Source organism: Sturnus vulgaris, chromosome 2, assembly GCF_052056855.1.
Source record: "Sturnus vulgaris isolate bStuVul1 chromosome 2, bStuVul1.hap1, whole genome shotgun sequence".
NCBI classification, from domain to species: Eukaryota; Metazoa; Chordata; class Aves; order Passeriformes; family Sturnidae; genus Sturnus; species Sturnus vulgaris.
The window spans coordinates 49,101,280-49,115,393 of record NC_142244.1 but is presented as its reverse complement, the minus strand read 5'-3'; the positions used below and the strand labels follow the sequence as shown (position 1 = coordinate 49,115,393).

The 14,114-nt window shown below is 35.3% G+C and overlaps 1 protein-coding gene across 4 annotated transcripts in view; it reads right to left on the bottom strand.

Annotated features, from left to right (window-relative positions):
* SGCG (sarcoglycan gamma) overlaps positions 1 to 14,114 on the bottom strand; it is a 104,036-nt gene that overhangs the window by 67,564 nt on the left and 22,358 nt on the right. For 2 of the 4 annotated variants that reach the window (XM_014879659.2, XM_088159494.1), the window contains exons 2-3: positions 5,370 to 5,461; positions 3,443 to 3,571 (exon numbers count right to left, since the gene is read on the bottom strand). The gene's annotated coding sequence lies outside the window, so the exon portion shown is untranslated. The remainder of the gene's footprint in view (positions 1 to 3,442; positions 3,572 to 5,369; positions 5,462 to 14,114) is intronic. The other 2 variants (XM_014879658.2, XM_014879660.2) reach the window with 1 other exon arrangement.

Here is a 14,114-nt window from a genome sequence, read left to right as displayed (position 1 = left end):
ATAACAGCAACCTTTTCTGACAGGTGTACAAGTATCTTCCCATGGCTTTTCAGCTCATAGGGAATCCTGATATTAAAGTAATACTGTCAGATTTTTAGCTTTAAGTTCTGAATCCATGTACTTCCTTCCTTGTATTTCCAAGTAAAAGTCAAATATTACAAATAATTCTCATTAATTTACAGCAACTTTATGTGGCTTGAGAATACTGCTAGCTACCAATCTCACGTATTTATTAAATTGTGATGTCCTCTTCTATGAGCTCTGAAACATTGCAGACAGGACGAGCTAGTAGACAGGTGACTAAACAAAACAAGTAGGTAATTAATAATAACAATAAAGTGAACAGTCAGGAAAATCTGAACAAATTCTGAGAATCCTAGAAAAAGTTGGGCTGCAATGGACCTCTGAAAATCATCTATTCCAGTTTAAACTGGACTGGAAGAGGCCTTTGGAAGGAGCTTGGTATCTCCAGCACTGCTAACGTAGGCTGGTCTGTGGTTAGGGTTCATTACCACAGCTATGCTCTGTGACTCACTACCATTCCAGAGCACTTATTTGTAAAGAAACTCTTCCATTTTATTCTGCTTAGAGCAGTCTGGAGTCACCAGACTGTTTTTTACTTAATTATTACTGCCTCTCACTTAAAATCCTTTCCCTCAAAACTGAGGGAATTGGGTGCAGTGGAACTCTGCAGACATGTCTACTTCCATCAGGAGCCTGCATGCTTCTCACAGAAAGGTCTAACAGCTTGGAAATTCAAGGTAGGACCTATGCGAAACTTTAATGTGAAACAGGCTATTGTACTTGACACAGTCAGCCTTTTCTGAAAGCCAGTAGTATCCACAACTAATAAGGCAAGGATGCAAAAAGTCTGTATAAAACTTAGTATCTGACACTTGGAATACTGGAAAAATTAAGGTGAAGCAAAGGTACTAAAACTTCTGCTCCTCAGAGCACTGACAGCACAGCAAATAAAAAAGGAGGAACTGAAGAGTTTTAACAGTCATTACTACAAGATGATTCCATCTCTACATCCCTTTATTGAAAATACATATATACGTGATTCTTAAAGGTAACCCTCTGGACACATATACCCACAAACACAAACATACACCTTATTGAAAAGCTTGTGTTTTATGGCTGCCACCAGCATTATCCAACACTTGAGTACATACCCCATTCCATTTAAAAAAACATTTATGTATTCTAGTTTATTTTTCTCTTCACAGTCTTATACAGAGTCCATCCACCATAGAAACATAACCAACCATGGCATGAAATGCAGCAGCTGTTTAACAGCTTTTGGCAGATATACAGAAAAGTTTAATGAGAAGATGGCCCAGGTAGCCAAAGCTAAGATGCATTAAATAGTGAGAATACTATTACCCGAGCTGAAAATTTGACCAGGATATTGAATTAACCTGTTATCCAAGCTGCCATGATGCTTTTAGCCTGGTTTAATAAATAAAAAAGCAACCAAACCTTATGTCAATGTCTAAATCATCTGCCTCTCATTCATTTTCTCTACCTCCTTCAACAGCTTTTGAGTTTCCTGGCCAATTTCAACAAAATTCACCAGACAAGCAGATGCCTCAAATACTACATTCCTGCAAACTTTCTGAAAATGAGGTAACAGAGAAAATAAGAACCTTTGTTTATGTCTTTACTGTGGGATCACAATGGGCATGAAGACCTTATAAAATATCTGATGTGAGAAAAAGACCTTGTAGGTGTTACAAAAAACCTCCAGTCACTGCTTGTTAAACATGTAAGACAATCAACTCTGAGAAGTAAGTCCACAGAAAATCCATCTTACTTAATTCCAAGTCATGAAAATAATTAAAAACAGTAAGAGGTTAGGACCTGAGATTTGTATTTCATGTACAAGGCATTACTATCCACAAGAAGGAAATAAATCTCATGAGGCTATTCAAGCAAGAGGCTCTTTGTATATATAACTTCGTGTGCCTTATGATTATGAATAAAACTCAAAATATAACAATCTTTAAACCACTGTATTTTCAACCAGGAAAGAGCTGCATGCTGTTAGCAAAAGCATAAAAGTTTGGAAAAGAGATTATAAGTGGTTCCCTCTAATGCTGGGCTTAATTTAGACCCTTTTATTTTTAATTTAATCCCATGCAGTTGTTCTTAACCTTTGGTGGTATTCTAGGACCATTTTTTTTTCATTACATAATAGAAAGGAGGGGTGTATCTAATAGAACATTTGTTTAGAAGATAAATAAAAATGCATTTCAGCCAAAGAGGCATCATTTGTGACTGTATCACAAACAAAACTTCCAAAATCTTAACTGATGGCAAACTTCCAGAACTTTATGGTATGAAGTTCCTACAGTTCACTCAAATGGATTACTCATTTGGAAGTGGCTGTGCAGGCCAAAATTCATCTCTCCAAACACAGACAACACCAGCCACACTCACCTAGGCCCCCTCCACAGAAAATGGAGATAGACGGACACTTCTAGGACATGATTCACCTCCTCCTCGAGTAGGAGGAGATTTAAGACAGATATAGTTGAAACACCCATACCTTGGTAAAAGGAGCCTAGCTGACTGGTGTTGATGCACTAAAATCACATTCCTACACTTTGGCAATATCCTGTTTTAGGAACTTATGTGCTCATTCAGATTCATGATTAAGTATGCAGTGCAAGCACCTGTTGGTGGCAAGACACCAAGTATCATGCAATAAATCATTTGATAATGAGTCAGTAATCCACTGATACCTAGTTGGTAATTTTCTCTCAGGCAGTTAAATTATCCAAGAGAAAATATATCTAAATTCAAGGAGATTACAAACTTGCAAAAGGAGGTCTGTACACACATAATTATATGCCCTATATTAATTCAAGTACGCTTCATGGAATTTTGGAAACAATTCCTCAGGTGGGAGGTTCTTATCACACAATCAAGCCAAAAAGAAGTGTTCAGCAGAACCATGGATCCACTCTTGACTAAATTTAACTTTTGGTATGTGATAAATAAACTGAGAGATACCTATAGCTACAAGCGTCAGAGGTTTACTACTGCAAATCAGATATTTATATAAGTACAGTAACACGATACTGTAAAAGATTTAAAAGTTATTGAACTTAAAATTTCTAATTTAGCTTCTTAATATTACAGAAGTGCAGGTTTAAACTATGTAAGTTAATACTACATTAAATTGTAAAAACAAGTATAAATAAACTATCTGAATCTAAAATAATAATTGTAGTTAAAAATGAACACATAATTTAGGCCAAGGATCAAAATGATCCTTCAATAAGGACAAAGTCAGTCTGAAATGCTGCACAGAAACTTAGGGGAGAAGCTCAACACAACCATGTGACAAGTAAAGAACAAATAAAAAGAACTCATTTGTTAACATGCTGATGTTTTAATACAGATATAAAAATAAATTTTAAAAATTATTACTTACCTTAGAAATTTGAAACAATGTGGACTTGTGAATAAACTACAACCGGTCTCTTTCCAAGAGAGAATTGTCTAACTTTTCCACTACTTTCAGATCTGGAGTGGAAGATATTTTAGGTCTGGCCAAATATCACTGGAAGAAAATTCGTTCACATGTTTGGCTATGTTTTGCATTCCATCCTGTTGCTCTGGCACACAGACACAGCTAATTATAATCTGTGACATAAGCGGTTAATTCTACTGCTAAAACGGTTGTGCACTGACTCCAGAAATGAACTGCCCCACTGTAAGACACAACCAATCCATAATGTGCACTGAAATCGCTCAACCTGTCACATAACACCAACTTCTTTATTAAAATCTGAGAATGTGAGCACTCCACAGAACCTGCATGTGAAAACCATTATCAGAGCTGGCTGCTAGCAGCACACAATGCAAAATTAGGAACAAAAAAGACTTCAGCTTTATTTTCTGAATCTGTATGGAACATCTCAACTGAATTTTAAGAGTTCATTTTCTGAAAACTTTTCATTTTAATGCTAACATTATTCTAGCTATAATATATACTGGCTGGCATATGAAAAGTCTCTTAAAAAAGGAAATACAGCTATTGCAATATACCTATAATAGCACATATAGATTTTATACAAGAACCATACTAACAATTACCAATCTTTCCAAGAAGTTAATCCTATTTGGTATCTAAAACACAGATATAAGCACAGATACACATAAATACTAGGAGCTATATATATATAAAAAAAAAAGTTGCATATATTATATACTTTCAGATTTCAGACATTATGGAAGTTATAAGATCTATTTTTTTTTGCCTTTTTGCAGTACCATTAAAGCTCTGAGCTCTCAAATGCAGAAAAAGAATCTCAGTCTGGCATCTGGCACTGCTTACATTAGACTGCCTACACAAACATTGACCAGCAGACTTCTTGCTCAAACTCAGATATGTTAGAATCTGTGTTGCTAGCTTTCCACGATTTAAAAGGCATTAAAGCATACATTTTTAAGATTTGCAGAATAAAAGGTTTGTGCTATGTGAAGCATTGCAACCATCACCCACGTTTGGACAATTTCATTTCTCAAAGCACTGTGGTTCCTTTTCTCAGCCTTGTGCTCACACTGTCATCACGCTTTAGAAGACGAAGCTCCTATCACACATTTAACAGCTGCAGATCATAAATTTAGGACTGACACAAATCCAACTGATCACAGGCTTACAACATACTTTTTTCCCTTCACGAATTCTCTGGCCATAAATCCTTTATCAGACTTTGTTTACATATACAAATGGTGTTCTTTTCTCTGCAAAGAAATTAATTCACTGGTATCTGCCAAAAATGACAAACATTTCCAATAAAAAATATTTATCAATATTTAAAAAAGCTATTTTGTATTTAATTTCAGGGTTCTATGAAAGCTAAATTGTGAGGAAAGCATTTGTATGTCGTGTTAATACCAAATCTTGTCTTTAATTGAAATTCCTTCTAAGTATTAGAGGAAGACACCTATAAATTATGGACAGTTTTGAAAGGTTCATTATTTAGGTAATTGGGTATTTATGTCTATGGATTTTCTGCAAAATCTTGTGCCCATTCTTGGAGAATATCAGAGGATTAGATAAAACTGGGTATATTATCCTCAAAACTCCAATGTTTTACCTGCATTTTAACATGTTTTCTTTTGACATATTTGTAATTATTTGATTTCTCAACATATAAAAAAGATTGACTAACATAGTGCCTAGCTATTGAAAGATTAGAGCCTATCAGTAGTTCTCTTTATGACAGAACTTCATGCTATTTTCCATATACGATTTCTCTTCACTGGTCTAGATGTCTCCTTGGTCTTCCTCTTCCACATAACTAATTTCTGCAAAGTTAAAACTTGAAAAACTGAAAAGAACAAATAAATACCTCAGTTAGTAGCTTCTGAAGTTCTCATGAAGTAGGACTGAAGCAAGAGCAACTGTCAGTGAGTTCTGTACCATCTGAAGACAGCTGTCTTCCTATTTAAATGCAAAGAAAAGAAAGAGAAAGCAAAATTTTGCTTGAGTATGGAGAAAAAAAAAGATATATTCACGAACTTCCCCTCCTCACTTTAACTGACAATATCTTAAAAATGATAGGCCAAACATCACTCAGCTTAGAACTGTGACACAAATGAAATGCTGGACACCCAACAGCTGTTTGGATTGCAAATGCTCAAGACAGCAGAGTTTGCAGTAAATGAGAAAAACAGTTAACAAAATCTATGCAAAATAATAAAAAATATATCTGTTGAAACTTTAAGATTGCGATCCATTAGTATAATGAACAATAGGTTCAATTATGGAGTTGGTTATACTGCATTTGTACAAAATCGAAATCTTTCTCTCCCTCAAGTAATTTTCTGCAAAGTTCAAGAGTGCTGATATCCTATTCCTCACCCCAAAACTGCCAACCTCCTTTTCAATTGGATTTTGAAAGTCAATGGTTGGTGACTTAGTCCTGGAAAGGTAGCTGAGCAGACATAGTTATCTTCCACATTGCCAGAATCCACCCATACCAGCAAATGACTAACTAGAATCACTTGCAAACTTATCTCAGGATAAAAACCCAACAGAAATTATGGTTTCAGCATTCTGCTATTTTAACCGATTCTACTTTTCTTCCCTTTTTTTTTTTTTTTTTTTTTTTTAAACAAAAGTTTGGTGTGTGCCTGTGAGATTTCAAGAACATCTGCTTATTGCTCAAAGTACAAAACAACACAGTGGTGGAGAAGACACTATCAGGTATCAGTTTAAGTAATTTATCTAACTAAAAAGGACATAGAAGACATTTGGTCCTGTCAGATATTTTTCAAGTGTGTGAGATGTTTAAAGACTGTGATAAGGATTTGGTAAGCAAAGGGTATTTAGGAAACGAGAATATTCTAGCCTGTATAGAAAATAGAATTTATCTGAAATACTGTGATTATGTGGAAAACAAGAAAAATAACTAAAATACTTGTACAGATGTGGAACTCTTCATGATAGCAGAGATCTTTTTCAACCTAAAAGATTCTATGAACAGGAGTTTTGACATATGAAATATTAAAAGATACTTTGGTAAAGGTTTAGAAAGGTCAAATAGTGCAGCAAAAGCAAATTTAAAGATAAAATGGCAGAAACCTTGGGGAAAAAAGTATGAATGCAAAATCAAAAATTAACGAAATTCTAAAACAACTGAAGTGGGGAATGATTTTAATAATGTCCAGAAAATACAGAAAGTAATTATTTACCAGACATCTCTGGACTACCAATAACAGAGGGGAAATGTCCAGGTATCCTCTGTTCTTCTTCTTGGGCATTTTATTTACTCATGAGTTTGAATAAGGACGACAAAGTAAAATCATCTTTTCAAAACTGATGTTTTCCAGTTCTGACTTCCCACTATGTTAGAGGCTCCACTGTGATATCAAGCAAGAAGTGTTGGAAATAATTTTTCTAGTGTTTCCCTCCAGAGCATTTTGAATTGGCTGTGTTTAATGTGCTTTTTAAATTTTTAAGGGGTAGGGCAGCTGCTCATTTATTGATAGATTGAGACCTTGCCTCCTCCTAAAGATAGGGCTATGGTGAATATTTAAAATGGGATGTAATCTTCTAAACCTGAGCATATTATATTTCCCATATAAACAGACAGAAACACTCAAAAGTTACTCTTACACCAATTAAATCTATAAAAATGCAATTGTTTTAAAGAGTTACAATGTGGAAAATACTCCAATAGGAACCTTTTAAAATATAAACATACGACCCACAAATATAAGGCTTTAAGGGAGATCTGCTTGGACCTTTCCATTACATGATATCTATAAGGAGGTTCAAAACAACTTTGAAACTTGGAATATCTATGCTTCATTAGAGAATGTACAACAATAAACTAAAAGAGAAAACTCTGGAAAGTACTATGCAAGACAATATGAAAATTAAAGAACTTGTAAGTACCCAACTGCTCGTGTGTCAGTGCATGGCAGGGCTGATTTCTAGGAATTTTTTCATCTGTGAGCACAAAAAGCTGGCTGTGGATCTACTGCCTGATCACCCTCACCATGTTTCAATCGCTGCTTCAGCTGTTAGGCTTCTGTTCCTTGCTGCCACACCCCTTTTCTCTATGCCACTTTTTGATGCATTCTGTCACCTTTCTTCCCCAGTACACTCAGTGGGTCCAGAAGAAGAATATTTTTCGCTTATTGTTCACTAGCATTACTCAATCTCTTTTCAGATTCACATAGACACAAAATTAATTCATATAGAACTGTTTCAAATTGTCATAGAGGGCTAGTTAAGTTTTTTTGGGGGGAAGGATGTGTTAAATGGTATCTTCTGCTTGGATTGCATCTGCACACAATCTGATTAAAAAAGATTTCATTTCTGTGAGTATAATTCTGCATGAACCATTAAAGAGATTAAGTAGTGAAGCAACAAGCGAAAAGCTGCATGAGTACTCTGTGCTCACCACTGCACTCTGTGCAAAGATGAGCCTGACAGCTGCCTTGGAGTACAGATAAGATGGGATAAATTTATCTTCTAAGAGCAAACAAGAAAGTTCATGTTTGTAGACCCTTCCAAAGAGTCCAGCTAAAAAGATTAATTTGGAGTCTGCAGCTTATGCAGACTGGAAGATACAACAGAGGGACTTTGCTATAGCACTACCCTCAAAGCAGAAGTTGCCTAACTAAATATCAAGGAGGAAAAAAACCCACCAAACACTAAATATCCAAGCAGACTTGTAATGATTTTGTCCTGTTGCATTGTTGGTATAATTCAAGCAATACTCCTAAGCATGAAGTGCAAACACTGCTAGCTTGAGGAAGTTAATTGTTAGCTTTTTCTTGGGAAGCAAACCAGAAATGTTTCTTTCTTTGGTATACTTAGCAAAGTATACAGAAATGTATACTTTGGTTTATATTAAACTCTCTAATATTCTGGACAGGAGGGTGGAGCAAAGCACTTTTTAATAGATGTGCTATTTTGTGCATTGGGATCTTTATTTTAGGATATGATTCATTGTGCACCTACTCACAGCTCCATCAGCAAGCACTCTGTGACAGGCAGAATAGCTTATTTACAATTCTATTTTGTACAGTATGTCAAATCGCTTCTACAACAGATGTCAACAGCACTGAAAAGCAACAGAGAACAACATTTCATTGTCTCTGGTCATAACATTTCCTCTTACATCATCTGGCCTTTACTAAAAACAAAAGCAAAACCTGAAAAGCACTGAATGTCTAGAGCAGGATGCTCTAGTCTGCCTTGGGATATCTGAACTCTGAGGCATGGAAGTGGAACACATGGCTGTCACCCAGCATAGGTGGCTGTATGGAACAGAAAACGGAATGACTCCCTCCATGGCAGAACAGGTTTATCAGGTCTTGGAAGCACTGCCTCTGTACCCATATTTTCATATTGCATAATGATACAAACCCTAAAGAATATGATGATTTTAACACTGTCTTTTGCTTTCTTTCTGTTTCTTTTATCTTTTTAAATTTTTCTTGCATCCTTCCCTATGCACTGACAGAGAAGTACTGGTGATCAAAAGACATAAAAGTCTGCCATTTTATTATTAAATGCTATATTTCAGTAACACAGTATATATTTAATTCTGTGAAAGCAAGCTTTTATCTAATTTGAATTTGAAACATAAGCATATAAAACACACAAATCCAGCTATTCAGTGTCTACTTCATTAATTAGAATAGTATTCTCATTCAGTACCACCATGCATCTTCCCAGAAAGACAAAAAAGAAAGTTAAGGCACAGAAAAATGTCTCCAGTTTCAAAAGATTTAGAAGAGAAGTGAAACCATGGAAATTACAGTGCTCTGGCCAGAACCCTATAACAGGAACCATTGTCCCAGAACTCATGCCCTTGCGACAGACTCATGCTCAGAATTTTGTGGATTCTAATTTTATATTTGGAGCAACTGACTATTAAATTATGGAAGGAAATCTCCATTAGTTTAATTTCCTTAAAACTTCAGTCTTCAATAAAAGGGATAAAAAAAATGGAAAACTATTTAATACTGTAAAGATACAATACTAAAACAGTGCTTCTTCCTTGTTAAACAAGAGGGAAACGTTATTTTAGGATGGTCATACTATAGACCAGTATGTACGTTCAAAGAAAGAATAAGTCAGACTGGCTATTTAGCATAAATAAATGAACACATTTTTAACAATTTGTTATGAGACCTAAAGAGAACTTCCTTAAATTCTTTTGTTGCACAGTTCAGCTTACAAAATATCAAAAGTACTTGCAAAAAAACCCCCAAACCCCATAAAACTAACATTTAAAAGCTAACAGAAGAAAATACATGGAATTGAAAAGGGAGTTAATCCAAAGGCATGTTTTAACTAATATGTAAAATGCAGTCATTTACCGAATTATATCTTGATACAAGTAAAATGAGGGTGTTAGCATAAATCAGTGAATGAACAAAACGAGAATATAAAGAATTTATATCCTAAATTTTATTTAGCACTAATCTAAAAGACAAAAGAAGTAATAATTTTTTTTTCATTTTACATGACTGCTTTTGTTCACGCATTCTGATGAATATTCAGTGTAAAAGGGAATTGGGAATAATGAAGGCTTCAGCTGTATAATAAAGTTACATGAGTTTACACGATCTATTTCTAGACAATTTTGTTTATATTTATGCATATACAACAGAACTTTAAAGTGGATCTGCTTCAAAGTTTCCTTTATGGTGAGCTCCTCAAAATAAGTCTCAAGATTACACTATTTTTTAAAAAATTTTTTAAATAGTGAACCTGGAAGCAGCCAGATAAGACAGAATATAAACAGAAGAAAGCTTACAAACAAGTAGTTTTTCTTCGCTCAGGGAACCCTTCCTTTCAGACCTGATGTCTGTCCCCTCAGTAATTTTACTGCAAAAAACTCTGAAGTTCCCCCTAGAAGCAAGGAGGCTTCCATTTTATCACCTGTGAAATTTGACTTGCAGCTCTGCAGGCTTTGCAGCAATTTCTCCTCTTAACTGTTCCTCTGGAGCTGCAGGTTCTTAGACTCTTACTGTGCTTCCTCCTGCTTTTTTACTCCTTGATAAATCTGTGATTTCTGAAATTGTCTTTTTTAGAGTATTTCTATATGCCCTTAAGGAATGACAATCTTCTCTAATTCTTTCTGAAGTCTTACCTGATACAGTCAGTCTTATGAATAGAGCACATTAAGTAAGAAGAAAAAAGAGTCCCCAGGTTAGGTCATACACCCCTATGTTGTAGAATGAATTTGCTAATGGACAAAAGGACGCACTGTTCTTCAACAATATGCACAGTATACACCATAATATAACCTAATTATGTATTCTCTGAAATCAGACATATTTTCACTGCCACTGAATGAATTCATGTCTTGCAGTCAGTGTAGGAAAAGCTTTTATCCAATACTGATTATTCCTGTGGTTTTTTTTGGTAGCCAAGAAAAAGCAATGTTCTCAAAGCATTTTACTTTTCCTTTAAAATTATGCTATAAAACACAGAATGATTAATAATTTTTCCTTTTACAAGTTCACGTTGTAAAGCTGTTCTGAACTAGATTACTATTAATTTTGCAATCAAAATCATACTACACCCTATGAATCACTAAAATAATGCCAGGGAAAATAAGCCCTAGTATTTTAAAATGCCAAAAATGGGGTGGAGGGTGAGAAAAGGCACAAGAAAAAGCATTTTGCGTGCTACAGAATAAAACAGCCTAAACCACAGATATATTAACTATTATTCTGGAAACTAGAAGTGCACAGTATTTTATAGCATTTCCATTTTTGACTGTGAAACCGAGTCACTCACTTTTAAATTCCCAAGAAATACTTAACATACGACTTCTCTCCCAGCAATGTCAGGAACAACATGGGATGAATGGAATGCAACCCCCATTTCCCCATCTCCCTGCAATGCTAGGGAAGAGGAAGAAGGCAGAGATAAGAAGGAGGGAGAGGTAGGGGAAGGTGTTTTTAAAATTTGTTTTACTTCTCATTATCCTGCTCTGATTTTGTTAGTAATAAATTCAGCAATATCCCCAAATCAAGTCTGTTTTCCCCATGACAGTATTTGGTGAGTGATCTTTTCCAGTCCTTATCTCAACCCATGAAACCTTCATTATATTTTCTCTCCCCCATCCAGCTGGGAAGAGGAGAGACTGAGCAGCTTCGGTGGGTGCTGGGCATCCAGCACCCACTACACATTAAAAAGTATAATTTAATTGATAAGTGAAGATCACTTCATGAACCATATTTAAGAATGCAAGATTGAAGTACTTAATTCAGAGTCACTTCTCTGGATCAAGATGATTGTCCTCATCAGGCAGACAAAGGAAGCTCAGCACTTAACTCAGGAATTTTTAGCTCTTCTAATGTTTCTAAGAAGACAAAAAGAAGGCCAATGCAAAGAAAGCAGAAAAGGGACAAACAATTCTTCTTATCAACCACCATAATAAAATAGCAATTTGTGCTCCTGCTTTCTGTAGAAAAACAAAAACTGAACAGCTCTTAAAGAGCAACAGCAGAAGTGTAGAGAAAATAATTTTTAAAAATATGGTTTGACACTCTGAACTTGTATTGAAGCAGAACCTTAGTACCAAAGGTTAAATCACAGCTTTTGATCCATAAGATTATTTTGAGCTGCCACCGTAAAAATAACAATAATAATGTTGTTAGTATACCCCAACTATCTGTTTGCCCTACTGAGATTTTAACTTTGCCAAAATGTAAGCAGAAAAATTAGGCACATGAGAAGTGAATTTAATTAGGAACTTGCCATCTGGCATAAACAAGCAAATGTTAAGTGGCGCCCTTTTAATATAGAAGAAACTATGATCAACCAGGGAACAGACTATAAACTATTTCCTGTTTGATTGAAATGCTTAAATTAACTATGGGAATAGTGTAATTATCTAGGATTTTGAAGGGTTATCCTCGAGGCTGAGCTGTAGGCAACCACAGCAAGCAGAGTAACCATAGTAGAAGTTTTGACTTCAAATTGACAGATGTAAACTGATAAATTTTGGCAGTCTTTAAGAATATGACATCCCAACTTACGGAGTAGAGTTTGAATATATTTGCAAAATAAAGTGTTGTATTGGTTTACACAAGAATAATAGTAGTGCTATCTGGAGCAATGTTTATCATAATTTGGCATCCCATTCTAACAGGCTATTTTGAAAAATAATAAATAATAAAGAAAAAACAAGTAGTCTGGAAATGGACAATAAAATGAAGTAGGCTCTACTCGGCTGCTCTAGTTGTGCAAAATATAAGACAATTTGTTTGATTTTAGTATGAAACATTATCACCAAATGCCCAAACTTCTCCTCTAGTGAACTTGTCACTCCTAATACCTTCACAATACTACTCAAAGTAATTGACTAGTAGGGAATACATTCATTTTAACCATAATCAGAATGTATGGTTAAAAGTCTTTTCCCCTGTTATTTACTCAAAACATTTAATGTCACATCTTTACTTCTCACTCTTCATTGGCTTTGCATCAGCTGAAGTGACAACAGCTGCATCCTAGTTGGTATGATCATCTCATTTACTGTCTGGATAACTACACAAACAGGCTGCTTCATTTTCAGCTGTGCAGTCAAATACCCAGTCCATGGCCTGGTACAAAGTGGTTGCAGGGCTAAACACAAAGGCAAGGCACAGATCAGCCCCTCCAGCAGAAAACAACTTCCAGAAATTCACTGCCCATTTCCTAAGATAAAGGTATCTGACCATCTCCAACCTACTGTGATGACCCAAACTTCCCCTTAAGGGTGGGTTGTTACACCTACTCTGTTATGGTGAATTAATACAGCAGATAAGCACCATAAACAATATAAAAGTGCACTGTTCTAGTCAGCTCTGGTACAAAACTGAATGGACTCTTTCATGTACAGTGTAACTAGCTGCACATTCAGTTTAACCATGACTTAGAGCCATCTCTACTTTTTCTAGCACTTTCTAAGGAAGTATCCTTGGTATTTCCTAGAATATTGATAGGAAGAGGCCTTAAAGGATAACCAGCAACATACAAGTAGTCAGCACCAAGCCTTTCAGATTTTCAGAATGTGCACATATCTTTGGGGCTCTTTCTCTTTAATTGTCATAGTTAGACTTTATAATCAACTGATTTTAGTTCCTCATAGGAACCTTAGAATCTGATTCTGGGCTTGGCAAAACCATCAATACCAGAACACTTTATTTTTATATTCTCAAGCAAGTTGTAGTAGACACTTGATGTACTTCTCTTTCCTCATTAACTTCGCTTGACGTGCTTAGATTTTAAGCTTTTTCTTAAGTCAAGGGCATCTTGCTTTACTATCAATAGCTAGCAGTTCTTATTTCTTATACAATTTAGTGCTCCTTGTCTGTCTTCTATGTAATATCCCCAAAAGAAGGAAAAAATTATTGAATATGCATTTTAAAAACAGATATATACCCTAATACATTCACAGGTGCATGTGAAAATACTTACAGGTATCTCTCAAAATTCCCCCACAATTCTCTACTGCTTGCTACAGGACTGAGCAAATGAAAGAATGAAAGAAAGAATGGAAGTTTTATTTGCTACTGAAATAGTCTGGGGAGAAAAGGTCTGTCAAGACTATATTCAGATTTTCTTCTGAGAA